This window comes from Andrena cerasifolii, chromosome 1, assembly GCF_050908995.1.
Source record: "Andrena cerasifolii isolate SP2316 chromosome 1, iyAndCera1_principal, whole genome shotgun sequence".
Taxonomy (NCBI): Eukaryota; Metazoa; Arthropoda; class Insecta; order Hymenoptera; family Andrenidae; genus Andrena; species Andrena cerasifolii.
The window spans coordinates 33,000,409-33,020,715 of record NC_135118.1 but is presented as its reverse complement, the minus strand read 5'-3'; the positions used below and the strand labels follow the sequence as shown (position 1 = coordinate 33,020,715).

The following is a 20,307-nucleotide window of genomic DNA, read 5'->3' as shown; positions in this document are numbered from 1 at the left end:
TCGACCGTTTGGCCCACTGTGCGTGGGTTGTAGTTAAGGGTGCTCTCAATTTTTTCTGAATAGGGCACGTGGTTACGTAGTTTCTCTTTCGGCGTGAAAACGCCCCAATGCCGGGGAACGGAGATCGCTGCTGCTGCTTGGGAAAGAGTTCAGGGTATAGAAGGTAAACTATGAGAAATATGGACACAGGATGGAGATATATTTTAAATGAGAGTGCATTGTCCGTGCTCGTCGAGCCGTGAGCAGTCGGTTCGTTTGTTCGGCAGACGTGGAAAGCGCAACGGTGGCTCGGTTCCTCTGATCTGATCGTTCAGTAAGAGACACGGTAAAAAGGGGGCCAGACGGCGGACGGGTTCAGAGGGTAAACATCATCTGGGTAATTGGGAGAAAGTATAAAGAATTTTCTGCTAAATTGACCCGCCTGCCGACGAGATGGAATTTCCCCCCTGCCGCCGCGTTCGGCTTGGTGCCCGCCGCCGCGTAGCCGCAATGAAAGTTTTCCAATAAGAAACGAAAGAGCTAATCAGACTTTCCCGGATGCCGAGGCTCAATGGCCCGTGCACCTACGTCTACGGCTCCCCTGTCGTTCCGTCCTCCATCTCGGTTACCGTCAACGCGGTCTGCCTCCGCTTCTTCCGACGTCCGAAGCACGCTGGGAATCGCTTTGCGCGCTCCACGACACCCTCTGACTTGCTGCTCCGTCCGGGGGGGAGGAACGCGACGCCTCACCCCCGCCCCCTTGACACTCGGTGAACCGGATTTTCGTAAAGGAGGATAAACGGCGATGAGATCGCGTCGCCTCGGGGGATTTCGACCCCCCTCCTCCCTCAGGGTTTCTGCGGCCTGCGGTGGAAAAACGGGTCTCGTTTGATATTGGCAGGATACCCTTCTGATCTCGTTGAACCCTTCTTTTTCGGATATTTAGGAAGCGTGTGTTTTGGCGATGGGATTCAATTCGACCTTCATGCTTTCCTTATTTCTCGTAATGGTACGTTATGGGAAGACTAGCTTGCACTGTGAAATATAGATTCTATATAGAATAGAAGGCTTTAAAATAGAAGACCTTAGAATCGAAAGCCTTAGAACGGAAGTTCGTCATAGTGGAAGCTAAATCGAAGAGTTCTTGTAGAATGCACTGTAAGTGCAAAAAATTAGAAAAAAGAAATTTTATAATATTCAAATAACCCGCGGACCTCCCACTCTTTTGTAAGATAAGGTAAATTTATTAAGTTAAAGAAAATACATTAAAATAGGTATTACAGAATATAATTCTAACTTGATAATAATTATAAAAAAAAACCGTGGCGGCTTCCCAGAAAACACTTCCGTTGGGACTCACAGGATAACGCACAGTCTCGAGTTCTAAAAATCCCGAGTTTTATAGATTTCGGGTTCTAGAGATCTCGAAATGTAGAAGTCTACAATTCTGTACATCTAGTGATCCCAAGTTCTAGAGATCTCGAGTTCTAGAGTTCCCGAGTTCTAGAGTTCCCGAGTTTTAGAGATCCCGAGTTTTAGAGATCCCGAGTTCTAGAGTTCCCGAGTTCTAGAGTTCCCGAGTTCTAGAGATCCCGAGTTCTAGAGATCCCGAGTTCTAGAGATCCCGAGTTCTAGAGGTCTCGAGTTCTAAAAGTCCCGAGTTATAGAGATCTCGAGTTCTAAAAATCCCGAGTTATAGAGATCTCGAGTTCTAAAAATCCCGAGTTTTATAGATTTCGGATTCTAGAGATCTCGAAATGTAGAAGTCTACAATTCTGTACATCTAGTGATCCCTAGTTCTAGAGATCTCGAGTTCTAGAGTTCCCGAGTTCTAGAGTTCCTGAGTTCTAGAGATCCCGAGTTTTAGAGATCCCGAGTTCTAGAGTTCCCGAGTTCTAGAGTTCCCGAGTTCTAGAGATCCCGAGTTCTAGAGATCCCGAGTTCTAGAGATCCCGAGTTCTAGAGGTCTCGAGTTCTAAAAGTCCCGAGTTATAGAGATCTCGAGTTCTAAAAATCCCGAGTTATAGAGATCTCGAGTTCTAAAAATCCCGAGTTTTATAGATTTCGGGTTCTAGAGATCTCGAAATGTAGAAGTCTACAATTCTGTACATCTAGATATCCCAAGTTCTAGAGATCTCGAGTTCTAGAGTTCTAGAGTTCCCGAGTTCTAGAGATCCCGAGTTCTAGAGATCCCGAGTTTTAGAGATCCCGAGTTTTAGAGATCCCGAGTTCTAGAGATCTCGAGTTTTAAAAATCCCGAGTTTTATAGGTTTCGGGTTCTAGAGATCTCGAAATGTAAAAAAAACTGCAGTTCTGTACATCTAGTGATCCCGAGTTCTAAAGCTCCCGAGTTGTAGAAAACACTTCAGTTGGGACTCACATGATGGGAATCACTGTGCCGATGGCAATACTATCGTATACTTAGAATTAGATTTTTGGCACTTACTGTAATTTGTTCAAAGACTCTTCGATTGTAAATTTGGTAATACTCTATTCTCCTACAAAGCGAATCCAATAGTTCCCACATATCGAATCTAATTTCAACTTCAATGTTCACTTTCGAAATTGAATTTGGCATTTTATCCTGCTCCTATATAGTAATTTGTATGAACTGTTTAAAATACCATGCGCTACTGTTCTCTCGAATGTATTCGAACTTAAATCCCAGGAATCACGTCGAATCGGATTAGACGTTTGGTGCTAATGCTCAGCGCGGTGATTACACTTCCGTGCATTGCGGACCGACCGATTCGAACGCGGCCGGGTGAGATCGGCGAGGAGCGGAGGTTAATTTGCGGAAATATCGCGCGTGTAAAATGATCTGGCGAGCGAGCCCCGCAGTCGAGATACATCTGTTTGCGTATCACGGCAATGTAAACATCGTGTGTTGATGCAGGGCACTATTATGCGGCGCAGCAGAACGATGAGGTTCGGTGCCGCGCGCACAAACACGAATTAACTCCGCGCGCGATTGTTGGGGCTTCGACCGACGTCACCCCCGGCGATACGAGACGATGCTATTCGATACGGAAAAGCGATACTCGATCGCCAGATTTTTCGCAACATTCTTTTGCAATTGCATCTCTATTTTCAAAGGGGTTGGAATTTTGAAGAAGCTGAGGAGGAAAGGGGAAAAAGGTGGTAAAAAATTGAGAAGGCAAGGCATTTGTAGTACAATTTCATTATTTCCAAATTTTTTAGTTCACAAAGAAATAAGGAGGGTTCAATTTTATTCAGTTAGTGGAAGAACTTTGATTATTACGGTTCAGTGCTTCCACTGTATAGAGCCATTGTTTTCCAAATTTTTTTGAGTCACGAAACTCCCTCCTTGCACAGGGTCATTATTTAATCTTGCAACCTGCGCTCGGGCGAACAGGTAAAATGGCAACAGCGCCTCACGGACGCGTTCCACTACAACCATGCACCGGCCCGGCGTTCGAAGGGTTGCCAATGACCGCTGGACAGCAGTGATGCCCGAGATTCGAAAATTTCAGGATGGTCTCTTTCAAATTAACGTCGCAAAGAGATATTCGGAATCTCCCGGCCCAGGTAAGCGAGCCGTGCTCTCCGCTTTTATGATCGGTTTACCACTCGCACCCCAGATTACTGTAATGAGGTTTGAAAACAATGTCGACTGGTCTCGTACCCGTCTCAATTTAAAAAATTTTAGCTACGACAGGGTTGACAGGGTTAAAACATTCACACACAAAAATTCTAGAAAAAGAATTTAAAAAACCGCTACGATCAAAGACACGTCTCATTAGTCACCCCTTACGTCCGAACTATGCAGGCACTGCATTAAAGATAAAATCATAACAAAGAGAAGCAGAACAATAAATTCTGAGGTTCGCAGAATTAATACATAATTGAATATAAATTTAATTTCTCAATTTATGAAAGTAATAATACAGAAAAAACTAGCCTGTTGTTTATCAACACCATGAATTTTAAAAAGAGCATTAAGTACAGTATCAAATAAATACTTTGTAAAAACGTTTCACAATAATTATGGTGAAAAAATTGATAACAGAAGAATTAAGTAAACGTAAAATATGTTAAATTATCCATCACTGAGAGGGAATAATTTTTCCTCACTTTTCGGCGCAAATTCCATTCCGATATCTGTTATAGTTCAAAAGTTATACGAAACAGGCCCCAAATTTGAAAGAGACCATCCTAAAATTTTCGAAGTTCGGGCATCGACAACCCTCGGGATCGCTGACAACCCTCCGAACGCCGGGCCGGTGCATGGTTGTAGTGGAATGCGTCCGTGAGGCGCTGTTGCCATTTTACCTGTTCGCCCGAGCGCAGGTTGCAAGATTAAATGATGACCCTGCATTTGCATAAAAGGGTATTTTTAATAGGATAAAGAAAACACATTAAAAATAGACTTTTCAGAATATTATTCTAAACTAATATTTAATTAATTTAAATTTGTCTTTGCATCTTGGCAAACAGTTTCAAAATTCGCGGCTGAGTGTTTGTTAAAGACAACCTCGTGTCATCTTCAACATTCAATCTATTCCTTGCCATATAGAAATAAATAAGTGTTGAAAATCTCCGTGATGGAATTCTGTATGAAAATAATCGCAACTAAAAGTAACCGTGACGCCCACCCAGAAAACACTTTACCACCCTCCTGGAGGTTGGCAATCAGTGGTATAGGCCATAGGCATTAGGGCAACACTATGCTGAAGGTGGCTGCACTGCGTGGTGGGCGTAACGAAACTGTGTAGTGGGAAGAATCGAGCGACACAGTGAGAGTACCTCCTCAGTGGCATCGAACGACCACCTGATTTTGACCTAACTATAGTGGTACCAAAAGTGCTAAAAATTAAATGGTATCTATTACACCTATTGCTAAATAGTTTTCAGTTAATATGTCAGTGACTAAACAGACTCTATCAATCAGAGTTCACATTAAAATTATATTTAAAAATTTCAAGATGTCTCAATCTAAGAATTTCCATTATCTTATTATTATTATTATTATTATTATTATTATTATTATTATTATTATTATCATCATTATTATTATTATTATTATCATTATTATTATTATCATTATTATTATTATTATTATTATTATTATTATTATTATTATTATTATTATCATCATTATTATTATTATTATCATTATTATTATTATCATTATTATTATTATCATTATTATTATTATTATTATTATTATTATTATTATTATTATTATTATTATTATTATTATTACTATTATTATTATTATTATTATTGAAATCTTATCTTCTATTATCTATTTCCAAATGTTTCACCCCTTGAAAGCCACATTTTCAAACCTTCCTTCTAGTTAACGCGTACAATCGAAGTCTTGAGCACCAACAGAGCCCACACTTGTCACATCAAAGTTACCGCTGCCGTCAGTGTCAAAGGGAAGATCCAGCGGATCGTTCTCAACGGGAACTTTGTTCGAGAGCGGCGGTATCTATTTTTCTCTTCGATCCCCGGAGCAACAGACGAGCGGCGTCCGAAATTTATCGGGCGCGGCTGTAGAACGCCTCCCCGCCGGTCGCTGATTATTCTCAGCGTACGCGCCCAGCGTCCCTTTGATCCGTTCTGACGTATAAATCGAAAGAAGTACGCGCGTATAGTACGGAATATTTATGAATCCTAACAGGCCCCGCCGTCTTACGAGCATCTAGTTACGTTTGATCGCGGTACTTTTAGTTTTACGATCCGCAGTTAACCCTTCAGAAAACTCGCCCGTTCGCATAGACTGTCTCGCGATCAGTCAAGCCCACTTCGCAGAGTGATTCGCTCCTATGAAACACACAAAAGATGTGGAATGAAATTTTCTGGCGCGAGGCTTGGCATCCGAGGAAATCAAGTTAGAAAGCGACCGCGCGCGCCGCTGCACGCAGTTTTCGAAAGCGAATTGGCTCGTAAACGAAGGGTCGCGCGAGAAAACGTTATGGGACCACATTTTCTCTCCGTTTGTTGGCGTAGAATCACGTAGCGCTCGACCCTGCCGCAAGTTACAACAGGTTCCGCGTTATTTCCAACTTTTCGACGTCTGTTTACAAGCGTCGCGCAATCGCGTCCGGATTTTCAGGTTCTGCGGGCGGGCGGGCTAGGAAAGTGGCGTATAAACGGGAGGGAAGAAGAATGTCCCTATCTGTCCCTAATTTATGAGACCGGCTGCATGGTTATCCTTGGGATTCTAGTCCGGCAGGCTGGCGATTTTTTCGCGCCGCGAGCGGAAATTGAAAGTACGGTCTTCTCACGGGTCGGGTACGCGCAAAGTGGCGGTACTAATTTCTCCGTTTCCGCTCGGGCTTGTAACGATCTGACAGGTGTGTTTCGACACGGCGTCCGTTTCTGGCCAATGACGCGGACGCTTGGAAATGGCTCCAGCCTGTGCAGAGCCCGAAGATAGAAAATTACTGAAATCAGGGCAATAAAGGCGGGCTTTTATGTAACGTAATCGAATTCCTCGCCTGACCGAGCTAGGCTATCGTTCCCACGTTTGATTACACCCTGTATAAGGCAAGACCGCAGACTTTCTATCAAACGTGTGGTTTCGCCTGGTTTCGCCGGGTTCCGCCTGGTTCCGCGCGCCCGCAGAAACGTTTCGTAAATTCGAGGAACGGCACGAAGAAGCGGTCGCCGGCACAAAGCGCGCCGCCGACCCGGGCCCGTTTGCCCCGCGGAGGTAATTGTCTTTTTAGCCGCACGAGAGCGCACGTATTCCGCGAGCAAATACGCCGTGGCTGTGTACCACGGTCCCACGGGACAGAATAAACAGCCGCGTGGCCTGGACGGCTCCACCGGCCTGCTCTCCGAATTCCCGGCTCTCTGGACACTTGTTTGGGCTGTACCGAGGAAGCTGACGTGATTCTTTGGCATTACTCGATCTGTTATCGTTTTGGTATTTGGCGGCGACTGTAGTTTGTCTTCTGAGAACAGCGGATTTCTGAGGAGATTGGCTTTTAGATTGTTGGAGGTTTAGAGTCCTAGAGTTGGAAAAGATTTTGGAGGTGTATGTAGTGTTGTTATTAGGTTTCCAGGAATCTAGGTTTCTAGGTTCCTAGGCATCCAAAGCTCTGTATTTGTAGGAGTTTAGATGTGTAAGGCTATGGAAATCTATGGATTTCGAGTTATAGAGGTCTAGAGATCTCGAGATCTAAAGTTTTAGAGATCTAGGGATATCCAGTTCTGGAGATGCGGAATTCGGGAAATTTAGAGATGTAGAAGTGTGGAGTTTTGTATATCTAGAGATCCCGAGTTCTAGAGATCTCGAGTTCTAAAAATTCCGAGTTGTAGAGATCTCGAGTTCCAAAAATCCCTAGTTTTAGAGATTTCGGGTTCTAGAGATCTCGAGTTCTAGAGATCTAAACTTGTAGAGATCCTGAGTTCTAGAGATCTCGAGTCCTAGAGCCCCCGAGTTCGGGAGATCTCGAGTTCTAAAAGTCCCGAGTTTTAAAGATTTCAAGTTCTAAAGACCCCGAGTCCTAGAGATCTCAACTTCTAAAAATCCCCAGTTTTATAGATTTCGAAATCTAGAGATCTGGAGATGTAGAAGTCTGGCGTTCTGTACATCCAGTGATCCCGAGTTCTAGAGATCCCGAGTTCTAGAGATCCCGGGTTCTAGAGATCCCGGGTTCTAGAGATCCCGGGTTCTAGAGATTTCAACTTCTACAGATCCCAACTTCTAGAGATCTCAACTTCTAGAGATCTCAACTTCTAGAGATCTCAACTTCTAGAGATCTCAACTTCTAGAGATCTCAACTTCTAGAAATCTCAACTTCTAGAGATCTCCACTTCTAGAGATCTCAACTTCTACAGATCCCAACTTCTAGAGATCCCAACTTCTAGAGATCTCAACTTCTAGAGATCTCAACTTCTAGAGATCTCAACTTCTAGAGATCTCAACTTCTAGAAATCTCAACTTCTAGAGATCTCCACTTCTAGAGATCTCAACTTCTACAGATCCCAACTTCTAGAGATCTCAACTTCTAGAGATATCAACTTCTAGAGATCTCAACTTCTAGAGATCTCAACTTCTAGAGATCTCCACTTCTAGAGATCTCAACTTCTAGAGATCTCAACTTCTAGAGATCACAACTTCGAGAGATCTCAACTTCTAGAGATCTCAACTTCTAGAGATCTCAACTTCTAGAGATCTCAACTTCTAGAGATCTCAACTTCTAGAAATCTCAACTTCTAGAGATCTCCACTTCTAGAGATCTCAACTTCTACAGATCCCAACTTCTAGAGATCTCAACTTCTAGAGATATCAACTTCTAGAGATCTCAACTTCTAGAGATCTCAACTTCTAGAGATCTCCACTTCTAGAGATCTCAACTTCTAGAGATCTCAACTTCTAGAGATCACAACTTCGAGAGATCTCAACTTCTAGAGATCTCAACTTCTAGAGATCTCAACTTCTAGAGATCTCAACTTCTAGAGATCTCAACTTCTAGAAATCTCAACTTCTAGAGATCTCCACTTCTAGAGATCTCAACTTCTACAGATCCCAACTTCTAGAGATCTCAACTTCTAGAGATATCAACTTCTAGAGATCTCAACTTCTAGAGATCTCCACTTCTAGAGATCTCAACTTCTAGAGATCTCAACTTCTAGAGATCACAACTTCGAGAGATCTCAACTTCTAGAGATCTCAACTTCTAGAGATCTCAACTTCTAGAGATCTCAACTTCTAGAGATCACAACTTCGAGAGATCTCAACTTCTAGAGATCTCAACTTCTAGAGATCTCAACTTCTAGAGATCTCAACTTCTAGAGATCTCAACTTCTAGAAATCTCAACTTCTAGAGATCTCCACTTCTAGAGATCTCAACTTCTACAGATCCCAACTTCTAGAGATCTCAACTTCTAGAGATATCAACTTCTAGAGATCTCAACTTCTAGAGATCTCAACTTCTAGAGATCTCCACTTCTAGAGATCTCAACTTCTAGAGATCTCAACTTCTAGAGATCACAACTTCGAGAGATCTCAACTTCTAGAGATCTCAACTTCTAGAGATCTCAACTTCTAGAGATCTCAACTTCTAGAGATCTCAACTTCTAGAGATCTCAATTTCTAGAGATCTCAACTTCTAGAGATCTCAACTTCTACAGATCTCAACTTCTAGAGATCTCAACTTCTACAGATCTAGAGTTTTGGATATCCCTGGGTGGGAAATTTGGGAGGATCTAAAGATGGAGATCTATAAAGAAACATAGATCTACATACCTAGAATCCCACAGATACACAGTTCCAACCATCAAAGCTCTTATTAAACATCAACATTTCCCACCTGCAAACCCCACAAACAGAACGTGTTCCTACCCCGCGCACAGCTCAATCAATTCTCCAACCGCTGAGCCGCGGAAAGGATGCGGCCCACGAGCCCGCCAAAGGAATCCGTATATTCCTACAGCAGCCTGCACGCGTACTCGATATAAGTCGGCATGCCTGTGCACGTTTCACAGCGTGTACTCGGTGTCTCACGCGTGGTATTCGCGCATGTGCCAACAGTGTACACCCGCGGTCGAGAGCGGCAAAGCCATCCACTCGACAGAGTCAAAGCCTCTTCCTCCTGTTTGTCGTTTCCTCTTCTCCGTCATCTTCGTCCCCAGTTAGCCTTGCTATATAGTCGTCGCGTCGCGTCGTAGGGCCCCTCCGGCCCGCTTTCCGCGCTTCCTCCGTGTCCCCGCCGCTTCGATCCTCCGCGGCGAGTGGGCGGCGGACGGCAATTAGCATACTCGCGTGATCAAAGCGGCGGGACACGTGCGACAGGAATTAACGACCACCAGCGGGATGACTCTTTCCTCGCGGTGAGCGGCGCGCGATAAATCGCGCTTCCGATGCCTCGTCGACACCCGCTATGCCGCCCACGCGCACCCACTCGTCCGCTCGTTTGTAGACGGGGCACCCATCTCCCTTTCTCGCCCGGCCACCCTTCCCGCTCCACCGCCCGAGCCTTTTCTCCAACGCTCGCCCGCCGTTTCCCGCTCGGATCGCGCTTTTCGGTGCTCCTTTCGACCCAGTTATATATAGGTATCCTCCACGTGCGTTTTTCATCCGGTCCGCTCGTACCGGGCTTCGGTGGCTGACGATCCAGGAACTGTTGCTGCGAAAGTGGCTTCGGAGGGGGGAGGGAATGTGCTTGCGGAGGATATGCTTCGCCGAATGAAGACGAAGGCTAAACTTTTACTTCTGAACTGCAGTTAACTAGCTTAACTATATTTATTTTATACAGCATGAAGAAGACTTCTAAGAGACTTCCAGGCGCGGCGCGAACCTGTACACTGTTGACGTCCAACCGAAATTGGGGAGTTTAAAATAAGGCGACCTTTCGTCCCGCATTTTCGGGGACTGTTTCCGGAACACTATTCGTGTCCCCGGTAATTTTTGTCCCCAATTCTGAATTTAAGGCAACCATTTGTCCCCGATTTTCGGTAAGATTCCTCGATGCTGTATTTCTTCCTTAAAGTTGCAAAGTAACGAATATAAAACTTAAGCTACGAGTTTGCTATTAAAATTCTACTAATTTGGCAGCAGTATTGTCGAGTCTCCGAGGAGTAGAAGTGGATTCTAAAAGAAAATCTCCGGAAAGCCCAAGAAAAAAATGGTTACCTTGGTTTAGAATGATTGTTCTGATGATTGTGTGGAGGTGTCTTTTGGATTGTGAGGTTATTAGGGGATTTTTTGCTAGCTTCTACTCCTAAAGTAGTTTCTTCCTGGTATGTTTAACCATCGAGGGGCTGATGCTTCTGACGACGAAGCGATAAGCCGTGACTGGGTCAACTTAGACCCGTACACACCTTTTTTTATTTTTTTATCGCTTAGAATTTATATATCCAACTCTGGAGAGCATATTCTTTTTTTTAAGGGAAATTTGGAGGATTGGGAATGTGGGTCAGAATTGACCCATCAAATTCCCATCCTGGATACTAATTTACACGTTTGATAAATAGCTTTAACTTCCTCCTTCTCTTCGTAGATTTTTAACACTGTTATTTAACACAGTGGATGCTGGCATTTTTTAAATTCTTAATTACACGAAATTACCCTTCGTTGTCCGTAACCACCTACTAGAAGGAAGATTTTCTGTCGAGAGCATAATTTGGTGTTCGCGAAGGCAATTTGTCGCCAGACGTGCGTGGTTGTGACTGACCAGCCTCAACATTGTATGGTGATTAGGCAGGGGGTGTTTGTATTGCAACAGTTTCCGGGTTCGATTGTCCCTTGATTTCACACTCGAGTTCACCTTTGGAGCACCTTTGTGACACTTAACCTAACCCAGACCCTTGAGGTATAAGAATTTCATTTGTCTATGATTCTTATAGCTGACGCTGACGATTTTTTCGAAAAAATATTTTAAAATTAAATACACATTCTTGGGCTCCCTCGCATGGCAAGTCAGTGGAGGTTAAAACTTAATTTTATATATTAAACGAATTTAAATTTTTAATTTTTAATTTTAATGTGATTGTATAAAAGTTTAATTAGAGGTGTAGAATTAATATAATTATTAAATAAATTGAAGGTTATAAAGTTTAATTGTAGTTAAATCGAACTTTAATTGTAATTAAATTAAATTGTAATTAAAGGTTTAAAATTGATTTTAAATACTTATTAAATGAATTTAAATTTAAAATTAAATATTAATATAATTAAATGAAATTATGATGGGTCCACTTTGACTCATCCAAAACATTAATTTATTTACATTACACTTCTTCAAGCACGTAATACCTGCAAATCCTAATAAGATCAGAATCTATAATAAAACTTATTTTGAAATTTATAAGAATGGAACCACATCATGGGTCAATAAAGACCCCGCCACGTAGACCACCAAAGCATCCTTCGTCCAACCGTCAACAAACTTACTTCCCAATCAGTATATTTTCACACCCGTAATAGACCAAGTAGAAGAAAATTAGACAAAATGGGGTACTTAATATTTGACATCCTGACCTGGACCACGCTGATGGATTAGGTTCAACGTTTTCCTCTAGGCATGTCAAGTAAACAATATTGTATTAAATACCATAGTTCTAACTTAATAATTAGTTATGATTTTCTACAGAATAGCGTGCATCTAAAGAAAATCAAATCACCCCTTTGTCCAACTCTCCCCTACATCATCCAATCTCAGATCTCAACGAAGCCACCCACAACTCTGCCAAAAGAGGAGACCTTCCAGCCACTCGCTCCGAGCCACCAGCCCCCAAGCCACTCGCAATCAACCAACCAAAAAATTCTCGATCCCCAAGCTCGTCCTCTTACGTATCGACCTGTCCACCCCCTGCCCCCCATAAATTAACCATAAACCAGCTCGTCGGAATTTAATCACGTTATGGATACGAAAATCTGGTATTCGTGGGTCGATCGATCGGCCGGCGTATCGTTCGTCGCGTGCCGCGCTCCGCTCGCTTTAGGCGATGCCAATACACTCTGAAAACACGCGGGGGAGCGCCGTGGGATAGAATAAGAGAGCCGGCGGTGCGGGGGAGCGGGGCTAGCCCCCTCCCGCCCCCCCCGATAGTACACCGAAATGCAAATCGCAATATGCTAATGCAACCACCGACAACGTTTGTCTAACCGAGCGTTAAGATCCCGACCAGGGCGCTCGACGTCTCCTTGTTTCACGCGTGAACGACGCTTAACCCGCTGCAAAACCGACGCCTGAACCAACACGGGACTGTTTTCGTCCGCGATCGTGGAAGCGCTCCGTGGCGGTGGACCCCGTGGGTCTACGGGGGCTCCGCGCCGAACGCCATGGACTCGTTGGACGGTGGAGGGGGGCCGAAGGAGGAATCCCCGTCGAATTTATGGCGCAGGAGGGGAGGGGGGCGTTGCAAAGTGTTTCGAGCTAATTTCTGGAGGGACCGTCCGAGTCGGAGGTGCAGTTTTTCATTCACTAAGTTGCTGCCGAGACCCCATTTTTCTGGGGTAAAGTGCCTCGGCTAGGAGGAGTTGCGGTATGGAGCGCTTTTCCTTTTTTTAAATTTTTTTTTGGAAAGGAATTGGGCTTCACCTTTGGGGGTTGAGGATTGTGGATTGATTGGAGAATGAGAACCCTGTTGGGCGCTCGGATTAAAATGTGCGCGAGCCTCTCAGGTGGGATTGTTAACGCGTGTCTGTCACTGGAAGGAATCATCTCCAGTTTATCGAAAAACTGTCGATGCACACTGTATAATTAAAGTTTATGTTCACTTCAGTATTCAGCGTATATGATTTTCAATATTCGTAACTTTATGCCTCGGTAATCCATTACTCGTGTACAGGACTGTTTTAGGATCGTCGTAGGCCCTAGGCACTTTTGCATAAAACTGTACATATTTGTAAGCCCTTTCAATTTATTGTTTGAAAAGTCAAGAAAGTCGGAAAGTAATATCGTTTAATTATATTATTTTATTATAAAGATTATTAGGAATATTATAAATCGGTATGGAGCCGGGAATCCACCGAGAAGCTAAGCTAAGCTGTGCGATGCTATGTTACGCTATGCTACGTTTTAAAAAAGTAGCTTCAATAGGTACATTCTTATGGAACCGTTTCCACCAAAAGCTAAGCTAAAACATAGCATCGCATAGCTTAGCTTAGCTTCTCGGTGGATTCCTGGCTTTATTGTCTAAAATAGAAATAAAAGAAATTAAATTATATTTTTAATTCTGTTTTTGTTATATTAGGGGACATTCCTATTTAAAATTTCATTTTTTGACTTTTGTAGGCACCGGGCACAGTAGGCACTGTGCCTATTGGATAAGAAAGTCCTGCTCGTAAAATAAGAGTTTTTTAAGGGACTTTGTTTCTTAAAATTGTTTTACAATGCCCGGAGAATTATTATTTAAACACTTAGAGTCCCTTTACCCTTCGAATTTTTTTTCTTTTATAACATTTCGTAATAACATGAGCGGAGATTGTGTAATTTGTAGGAATAATAGGGTGCTGCCAATGTTGGTAGTAATTTTCATTGTTTCAGCCCCGGTTATTAGTTTCCCCTCCACCGTGGAATATCACGTTACACGTGATGTTTGCGTATCACGCGCGGATATATTTAATTTGCCCCGGCTCCGTATCGGCTGGTACGCCGTGTTTGCGCTTCCTCCCGATGATTACCGCCGTAACAACCGTAATTAAATTATCCCGGGCGTGTTTATTGTTCCGCTTGTTGCCCGTGAAAATAAATTCGCGCGGTCAGCCGGCCCTTTTATCTGTGTTGTCGTTAGCCCCAGATCTGTTATAGTTCGACGCATGGACCACCGTCGGATGGAGAGTATAGTAATAACGCGAAACAACACGCCACGGGTGTTGTTGGTTCAGGCTTTTGCTGGTGGCTTGGGCTTTAGGCACCGTTCACGCGTGAAACAAGGGGTCCTAGAATTCGGGGGGGGATCGTGATTTTTATTTTCACGTAGACGGAAGTTGAAGTGGGTGATGCTTTCTGTGGGATGGAGAGTCAATTTCGCAATCGTTATGTTGTTTATCGTTGGACTTTTGGGGTTATTATTTAGTTGTTTTGGTATGGGTACAAATATGCAATTAGAGAATTGCGATGTGGAGGTCCTGAGTTCTCGAAATCCAGAATTCTGGAGATCTTGAATTCTCGAGATATGGAGTTCTGGAGATCTTGAATTCTAGAGATCTGGAGTTCTCGAGATCTGGAGTTCTCGAGATCTAGAATTCCCGAGATCTAGAATCCCCGAGATCCAGAATTTCTGAGATCTAAAATTCCTGAGATTTAGAATTCCCGAGATCTAGAATTCTCGAGATATGGAATTCTGGAGATCTTGAATTCTAGAGATCTGGAGTTCTCGAGATCTAGAATTTCCGAGATCTAGAATTCCCGAGATCTAGAATTCTAGAGATCTGGAGTTCTCAAGATCTAGAATTCTCGAGATCTAAAATTCCTGAGATCTAGAATTCCCGAGATCTAGAATCCCCGAAATCTAGAATTCCCGAGATCTAGAATTCCCGAGATCTAGAATTCTCAAGATCTAGAGTTCTCATGGTGTAGAGTTCTCGTGTTCTGGAATTCTCGAGATATGGAAATCTGGAGATCTTGAATTCTAGAGATCTGGCGTTCTCGAGATCTAAAATTCCTGAGATCTAGAATTCTAGAGATCTGGAGTTCACGAGATGAAGAATTCTGGAGATCTGAAGATCTGTAAACCTACAGATCTGAAGTTCTGGGGTTCTAGAGATTTTGAGTTCTAGGGACCTGGAGTTATAAATATCCAAAGTTCTACAAATCTAAAATCCGTTGAATCTAAAAATCCAAAAGTCCAGACTTCCTCCAAGATCCTAGAATACTAAAGAAATGTTTAAACCCTTCTGCTGCGCAAATTAACTCCGCACTTTAACCCGCGCAGGACACTGTTATACAGGTATCCCCTACAGTAAAACATCCCCAAATCAAACTCCCTCCCGTATTACTTCCCCCAGCATCCACAAAATTAATCTCCCAATCACTTCGACCACCAATAACCCAACCTCTTCACCCCAAACATTTCCCACACCCTCCATCACAAACTCCCCTCCCCTACTCACCTCATCCAGCCTTCAACACCATCCAACCAAACGTCCACCCTATTCACCCCCCTAAACTATCTTGACCAACGATCCAAGCCATCACCGCTCAAGCCGGAGGCACCAAAGTCATACCCAAGATGCGCGTAGCAGCACGCGGCCGAGAGGCGGTCGATGATTCGAGAAAGCGGGATGGAAAAGGGTGAAAGGTTTGCTGGAGCAAGTGGCGGTGCGTGGATGTGCGTGGGCGTGACGGGAACGGTGGATGCGAGGAATGGTACCTATTCTGATAAACACGGGGACCAGTGGTACTCTATTTGATATCCCATGGGCACCGGCAGGGGTGGGCCCTGCACTTTTAGACTCGCTGCTCCCGCGTAGACGCGTACGCGCGTCACGGAGCTGCGAAAGGGAAGGAACAATGGGGGCACCGTCCCCCTCCCCTACCTCGGGGGAGGGCGGAACAGTCGGGCGCATCCCCTAATTAAGATTGGCCTTGTTTCTAAGCAGACCTTGCCGGATGACTTCGCCGATCCCTGGAGGAGTCTCGATCGGGATCGGTCGTCGTCGATCGGTGACGAACGAACCGTGATGCCGATCCCCTTCCCCCTACCTCTATCGTGACTTTTGTTGCGCGATCTTTCTAGAACGTTAAATTCCTGGAAACCGCGGCTTGAATGGAGCGAGCTGCTCGCTTACGCAATCGTGGATATGCCCTGTCGTTGGTGAGCAGGACGAGGGGGGCGCTGGAATGGGGGCCCGCGTGTGCCGTCGCAAAGGAAACAAGTCTCAATGGGCAGGGAAACGGGTATAATGTCTCTGAACGGGGAGGAATAACGGGGCTGCCCCATCGATTTGTCGCACGAGTTACGATTAATTATAGGTTAGGTAGGTTTGGTGAAATGGGATGAGGGAGAATGGGGGAGGGGGTGTACAGGGAGGATCAAAAGATCGGGTGGAATTTGGTGGATCTTGATGGATCTTGATGTTTGATTCGACAGTGAGCAAGTCTCTTTTTGGAGTATCCTATTTTTTGTGGATTCCGTGTTGTTGTTTTCGTGTGAATAGAGGCGGATTTGTCGGTAGAGAATTTACCTATGCGCACTAGGGTGGTTTTTATTTTCAACCTGCGATTTCTTTTGCTCTCACCCCCTAATATGGTTCCATTTCATAAAAAATAGTCCCTGAAAGAGATTATTGCAATCGGACAACAGGAAAGGCTGCCGACCAGGCTTGACAGTTTAGAATTCATCAATAGTTTGAATTTGAAGAATTTCTAAAAAATGGTAAGTCCTATCGAAATTTGGTTGAAATAATATTAAAAGAGCATTAAATTTTCTATAATTACTGTATACATAACTTTCTTGTGCTTCCAACCATTTTTCAGATAATAGCGTTTCAATATACAGAGGTCGGCACTTCGCGCATCCCACCTGTATGGCGTGACGTTCTATACGCGCGTAGTGCGGACTTCTCTATACTCGAACGCTATTATCTAAAAAATGGCTGGAAGCACGAAAAACTTATATATACAGTAATTGTAGAAAATTGAACGCTCTTTAAATATTATTTGAACCAAATTTCGATAGGACTTACCATTTTCGAAAAATTCTTTTAATCCAAACTGTTGATGAATTCTAAACTTTAAGGCCTGGTCGGCACCCTTTCCTCTTGTCCAATTGCAATAAACTTTTTTAAGGACTATTTTTCTTATCAAATAGCACCGTTCTACAGTGTGAGAGCAAAGAAATATAAAAAAAAATCGACACGTATAAATAAGGGCCACCCTAATGCGCACGCGCGAATGGGGCTGAAAAAGTGGGTGAGGATGATTGGAGTATCCCCGGAGACTCCACAGTGAAACTGACCATCTAAATATAAGTCATTAACCAATTAGGTACCGGTCAAGCATTAAAATAAAAAGTAAACATCCTCGAATTTTCGTTGCACTGTTTTTTTCATTGCATTCTTTTTTATCGCGTTCCTTTTTCATTGCATTTGTTTTCACTGCATTCGTTTTTCATTTCATTCCTTTTGCACCGTATTATCTTGTTCCATTGCATTCTATTTTTCATTGCTTCCATTTCTTCTTTGCGTTCTTTTTTTCATTGCACTTGCCCTTATTAAAAGCAATTAACATTTAATATTGCATTTATGCAACAACAGTTAATTGGTTAATCCCTGGAAAAACCTTCCCTGAAGTTTACTCTAAAAAAATTGCAAAGACGTCTCCAATAACAAACGCTGATACTCCAGAAACTAGCATCCCACTATGATCCCCTTCTATACAGCATAAAACTTCTACTTCCGCATAATTTCTCTTGCTCCGTCCAGAATCAAGAACCAGTCAAGTAACCCATAAATCCCTGACATCCCGCGAAGCATAAATCAACGCACCGAATACCCGTATAGAAACCTCTAAACTACAGAGTAGGTACAATTTTATTCCTCCTTCCTGCAATAGACCATTGGAAGTGCCTCGACAGCCCTTTACCTCGCCAAGCTTTTATGCTTAATCTTCTACGAGAGAGGCTGCTGCGTGCCCGTTCAGTTTAAAATCTTTAATCCCGTTAGCGCTAATTCCACGGCCTATCCTGTTAGATTCTATGCTCGGCTCATCAAGCTGGCTTTTGCGCGTAAGGAAATTAGCGAGCCAGGGAATCGCGACGGTGACCACACGGCCTGAGCCTCCCTGCCCCGTGTCACGTTGAAATCACTGGCCGAATTCCACGCGACGTGGTCGCCATTGTGCCTGCACCCTCGCGCCACCGCCCATGTTTCGGGAAACGATAAAGCATGCATTCCCGGTGAGCGGCGGAAAGGGCTGAGGCGGGAAGCAAACCGGTGACACAGATAAAACGGTCATATCCGTCCTCCGGATAGATAAGTTTTTATGACAACCCCATTATTCCTAGAACCCTTTTCTTACGATCCTCAAACAGGCGAGGCGCGTCGCGGGCCCTTCGAACACCTATCCCTTGGCGATAATTTTTATTGTCCTCGAATGATTTATGCGCGACCCATTAGGTGGAATATATCGGTATGTTCGGCGTTTATGTTCGGACACCGTGGAGCCACTCTGCGTCGCCCCTTCGTTTACGTGAAACGAGTTTTAGTGTATCTTGTGCAACAGAGGGAATGCGGGGCTTCCAAATTGAGGAAGTTGAGGGTTTCGGGCGTTGTTCTGAGCTTTGGCTTTTTGAGATTAACGGGGGAATCATATTCTTGGGACTAAAAACATAGCAAAATTGGGGATTTTTTTTTTTAAGAAACTAGCGATTTCATTCGTCTGAAATTTGGAGCATATGTTGATGCATCCTTGAGGAAGCAATGATTTTTATTTTATTAATTTTTAGTAATAAATGTAGGAGTTATACATGATCGACCAACATGCCGCGCAAAATTCGTCGTCTGCTGGTGGTGCGCATGATGTTTGTCTTCCTGGTAATCTAAAGCAGAAAAATGAAACGGCGTTTCACTGTATACATATGTAGCCATAATTTGATGAGCCAGAAAGATATACAAAAATCTTTTGAGGAGTGTGGAGAGTTTTCAAATTGAAAGGTCTGAAACTTTGTCTTTTGCTATACAGTTTTTGCGGCAATTTTTTTATGTAACCGAAGAAGTATATAACTTATCGGTGTCCTGGTTCATCAAAGTATAAAGTAATGTTTGTTGAACATACAGGCCAAATTTGAAGGTAATCCGTTCAGTGATTACAGAAATAACGTGCACACCAGCGGACAACGGCGGCGTGATGGTCGATCATGCATAACTCCTATATTTATTAATAAAAATTATTGTAAAAAAACCTACAACTTCTTCAAAGATGCATAAAAACATGGTCCAAATTTCAGATTATTCGAATCGCTAGTTTCTTAAAAAAAAAATCTCAAATTTCGCGATGTGTTGAGCCCAAATAATAGAATTTAGTGGCTTGCAAGTGCGAGGTGGATTAGTTTGAGGTGTAAGAAGTTGCGAGTGCTGAGCCCTTGATGATTTTGAAAAGCAGGAGTACCTAAATCCGCTTTATCCTTCAGATTTGAGTATCTAACTTGGTTTCACAGAGTTGAGTACCTAATCCAGGCCTAACCTTCTAAGGAGTGGATTACTTAATATACCTAACATTCTAGAGCGGATTACCTAATTCAAACCCAGCCTTCTAGAATGGATTACTTAACCCAGACCTAGCCTTCTATTTCGAATGGATTACCTTCTCCAGAATTAACTCTTCAGAATCGGCCACCAAACCCGATCTAAGCCTCCATAATTAAATCCAGCGGTTCCACAACAACTCTGCATGAACAAAGCTTCTCTCTTTTTTTATGAACTGTGAATCTCAAAAAATTCCTCTTCTGGAATTTGGAAATCTGAAAAGTATAGTGTGACCCCACTGTCCTATTGATTTTATGAACAACTAACACTAGGTCCACCACAACTACCACTGGTTCAAGAATAGAAGAATCTCCTTCAAGCCACTCGGGCCACTTCACTCTCCGACCGCAGTTCAGTGCAACCTTGTTCCCTCTCAGAGGGTCCATCGCGCTGGTAACTTCCACCCACGAACAACAACTTCGTTCTTCGATCATGTAGTCGGAAAAACTGTAATTGGATATCAAAGCAGAGCGTGCGTCAAAGAGCACCGTGTCTACCATCGACCATTCGTACGAATTGATTCGGAAAGCCTAAAACTTCTCGATTAAATACGAGAGCAACGAACTCCCTGCGGTTGATTGTTTCAGAGATACAAATATTGCACGGTTTAACGCCCTCTAATCCGGAAAGAAACTTGAACCCAGCGAAATGAT

The 20,307-nt window shown here is 43.5% G+C and overlaps 2 protein-coding genes across 2 annotated transcripts in view; one reads left to right on the top strand and one right to left on the bottom strand.

Moving 5' to 3' along the window:
* Positions 1-20,307, bottom strand: part of Parvin (beta-parvin) — a 411,519-nt gene that overhangs the window by 139,296 nt on the left and 251,916 nt on the right. The window lies entirely within an intron of this gene.
* Positions 1-20,307, top strand: part of LOC143377333 (protein Wnt-4) — a 117,413-nt gene that overhangs the window by 53,385 nt on the left and 43,721 nt on the right. The window lies entirely within an intron of this gene.